The sequence below is a fragment of the Alexandromys fortis genome, unplaced genomic scaffold (assembly GCF_014885135.2).
Source record: "Alexandromys fortis isolate MF-2015 unplaced genomic scaffold, M_Fortis_MF-2015_v1.1 scaffold_194, whole genome shotgun sequence".
In the NCBI taxonomy this organism is placed as follows: Eukaryota; Metazoa; Chordata; class Mammalia; order Rodentia; family Cricetidae; genus Alexandromys; species Alexandromys fortis.
The window spans coordinates 961,185-965,516 of NW_026068075.1; positions in this window are offsets into that span (position 1 = coordinate 961,185).

A 4,332-nucleotide genomic window follows, 5' to 3' on the forward strand; every position below is an offset into this window, starting at 1 on the left:
AGCAAACAGCACAAGAAATATTATTTTACTGCCCCCAACTTTTCTCTCTCATCTAGTAAATCTCAAATTGGCATGTTTTTCATGTCATTTGTCCTGCCTGCCTCTTTAAGGTGAGTATTGATTCCCTCAAGCTTTCCAAAGACATCTGGATAACATTCAAATGCTTTTGCCTATGACATTTAAGTTTTAAAGCACCGCCACATGGGCTGGTTGGGGTTCTTTCTTTCTCTCCCTTCTGTTTTAGACTTAAGGGATAGTTCAGTCGTCACCGCTGACCCGTTAAGTCACCTTGGGACCATTGCTTTATTTATCTGAATTACACAGGCTTTTTCATCAATATTATTGGGCAATAATCCATGCCTATCTGGTCTGTCTCAGTGGGCTGTTGGAAAGGGCACTGTGAATAACGCTAAGAGAGCGCTTTGTTAGGAGTGTGGAGTCCTAAGTAGGAGATGGTTTAACTGGTATCGTGAGGTAGTTCTGAAAACATGGCCCTTCCTTCAGATCGGAGTTTCATGTTAGGTGCTCAAATCACACACTATGAATGAATATATTGTTTTTTTCTTTGCTGCCGTGGGAATCTAATCCACGGCTCCATGCACAGTAGGTGAGTTCTCTATTGCTGAGTCTCTATCACTGAGTTACATTCCCTGCCCTTGCGTTAGTTTTGAGAAGAAAAAAAAAGGTGCCACATTATTAGTATAAAGAAAAGAAGTCCTGGCAGAGTTGATTTTTTTAAATCAACCCTATGATATGGTGAATGTGTTAAAGTGTAACAGTCACAGTTTTTTATTCTGAGGTGAGCAATGGAGATCCTTTCTCGAGGCTTCTGGATTGTGGCCAGGCTTCAGGTAGAAGAACTATTGTGTTCACAGAAAGATACGCTGCTGATCTTTCACCTTGGGGTCAAGAACTGCACATTTCTGTGAAAATCCACCAAAGGACAATAGGCAATTCCATCATTCATTCTTTGATCTTTCTCTTCAACGGCTCAGCGTTTTCCATCCTTGAGTGATATAGGGCATTTGATAAGCCCCATATGGCTTACAAGCACACCGAGTCCTGCTTTGCATTATCATCTTGTCTGGCTGCTTGCATGTGATTAAATGACCTTTTTCTTTGCCATAGGAGGAGCAGTTACACTGAGGAAAGGTGAACTTTTCCATCCATATGTGGAATAAATGCTATCCCTCCACACATAGAATATTAACTGAAATCCTGGCATTGTTTCCAGTTGTCAAAAACCATCACTGGCCTTTTTCCTCTGCAGAAGAGTCCCTGCACTGCCGAGCCTTAAGCAGAAGAAAAGGGAAGTAAACATGACACGATATTTCCACAAAGCAGTAAATTAGAAATGCTACGAGAACATGCGAATACGACCGTGAAGTTTAAAACTGAGCTAAATCTGGCTGCGAGCTCAGGACTGAAGCTCTCGTTCCCCCAGAAGTGAATTTGAGCTCCTGTAGTTACATCCAGGAAACACGAGCCATTACTAAGGCTGGGAATTGAGACTGAGGCCAAAATACGGGCTGGAAATGTAATTGTAATTGGGAAGGCCAAACAACAGAAGTTCAACCCTGGGAACTGGAAAGGCAGATCAGCGTGCGGCTGCCGAACCCACTTTAGCCCGCTCTCATGCCCTCTGCAGAGCTGTTTGGAAAGGGAAACTGGACAGTGGGCGGAGACCCTCTGGTGAGTATGGACTTCTTCAAACTGATAAAGCTGAAAACCCTTCCCTATTTGACGCTCCCTGAAACTGCCACCGAGGCAAACCTGGCAGTGAACGCTCAAGGAAAAATGCAATTCCCAGTTATGCCTTATTACCCTGGTGGCTAAAAGCACATACGGCTGAGAAGCATGAGGACATGAATTTGGCCGGCATCTCTGTACCACCAAGGCTTTACTACATGATAACTGCTCAAGAACTCTGGGTCAGAAATGAGTAATGAAAATAATAAGAATAGTAATGTTTATGAAAATAAACCGAGCTTGGATGCTTTTCAAAGTTCTAGCCTTAAACTTTAACGTGAAGAACGAAAACGTGTTATACACGTTAACCTGCTTATCTTCAGTCTTAGACAAACTAGGTTCATTCCTGTTTTTTTGATTAAACCTCTGGGATTAACAAGAAGACATTGGATCCTGTGGAATTGGAATTAGAAGAGGTTGTGAACCACCCAGTGTGAGGGCTGGGAATTGAACTCTGGTCCTTGCTAGAGCAGTAAGTGCTGTTCTTAACTGCTGAGCCATCTCTCCAGACCCTTAAAAGAAATTCTCCTCTCAAGCCCGTACAAACAACTATATGCAACTAGCAAAGCTCAGAGTGGGAGAAATAGTCTTCCCCAGGGAAGAGCACGCCAACTGGTTGTCCAGCGCCAAATGGTCAGCCTTGCAAATGTACACATCCAAGTAATAGTATAGAAACAAAACTGAGTAGGTTGTATTTACGTATCTAGCAGAGTGGTGTGTGTGTGTGTGTGTGTGTGTGTGTGTGTAACAACAATTAAAGAAAAAGATGCCATGAATTTGAAAGAGAAAAAGGGTGATACATGGGAAAGTTTGGGGGTGATGGGGAGGGGAAAGGATGTAATTATGTTGCAATCTCAGAAAATATAAAATTATTAAAAATTAATTTTTAGGGTGAGCAATAAGGAATGGATTCCACGGTGGCATAGTCATAGTAGGTGTTATTATTCTTTGTTCTTATTCATTCCCGCTTCTCCCTGCCCTTCACTAGTCACACCTAGTGAAGCTCTTGAAAGGTTATGTTGTATACTTTAGAAAGAAGCTGGAAGGATTTTAGAGCAGACACAAGTACAGCTGCCACCTACATTCCCCTTTGTGCTGCCCTGGGTCTGAGATTTCACATGAATTTGTGTGTCTTCCATTCAGTGAGCAAGGTTCAGTTTTCTTTATTGTGGCAAGCACTGCTCTCTTAGCAGAATTGTAAGTGGACAATACACCAGTGCTAAATATACGTCCAATGTTGTATGACAGAGCTCCAGAGTTTGTTTATCTTGGTTCACTAAAACTACCCCGTTTCCCTTTCTTCTTAGCCCTTGGCAACTATAGTTCTACTTGGAGAATCTATGCATATTGGACTATTTTAGATGTCTTATGCAAGTGCAATCATGTGACATTTCTCCTGTATTAGTCTTTATTTTATGTAGCACAATGTCCTTAAGGTTCATCTCTGTTGTCACAGGCAACACTGTTTCTTTTTTTCTTATCATGTATATGTTATTCTTCATACATTCATCAGTAGATGTTACTCTATGTTGTTCCCATAACTTTTCCCCTAAGAAAAATGATGAAATAAACATGGGAGTGCCTAGACAGCTTTAGAATCCAGCTTTTCTGAAAAATAAAACGTGTGCTGTGTGCATATGTACATGTCAGTGTGTGTGTGTGTGTGTGTGTGTGTGTGTGTGTGTGTGTGTAACTGCAGCTCGGATGGAATCCTCTGTCTTCAGGCTCCAGGTACTGGGATTCAAAGTGCATGCCGCAGGCCTGGAGAATTCTTTCGGATAAACAAGCACACATGGGTGAGGGCTCTAGCTCTATTTTTAGTTGCTCCAAGAACTTCCATACTGTTTTTCAGAGCTGCTGCACCAACAGCAGGGTACAAGTTCCCAACTTCTAACTCCTGCTATCTTTAGAAAGTCAGGTTTTTAAATCCTTATTTTGTAAAGTCAAGGCTTGGCCAGATAACGTCCTTTGACCAAGGTCACCGAGCTAGTGAATAACAGAGCTGGAATTTGGACCCAGGACTCTGCTTCTGAAACTTAGTCCCATTCGGTAACATTGTGAGGCCTCTTTTGATCAATGTGTTGCACCATAAGTTAAAGCAAGTCCACTGGAGGGTGAGTTGAAATTAACTAGGAGGTTGAAGTTGAAAGGAAAGGACAACAGAGGAAGAACTACATTAGTCTTTGATTCCAGAGTTGCAATCTGTAAAAGTAAACACACAGCAGGAAGTGAATCTGAGCATTACACATTAAAGAAGAAGAGAAACAGCAGTACGTAGGATTTATTTTTGAAAAAAGAAGTCCAGTTTTATGACGGGTGGCAGGCTCAGTATAGCTCCAGCTCAATGTCTCCTCAATGCTGTGTATTTACAACATCATTCAAAGACTGAATATGATATAACAGAGCATCAAGGACAGGTTAGATTAGATTCCGTGTACTGTGTTTACAGAAGCACAGAAACACACAATTCATTCATGAAATATTTCCATAGAAGGGATTGACATGGGTTTCTCAATAAGGAAAACTAATAATGAACCTTCCAAAGAGTTTACTATCTTCATTTCCAAACACTTTAATAATCAG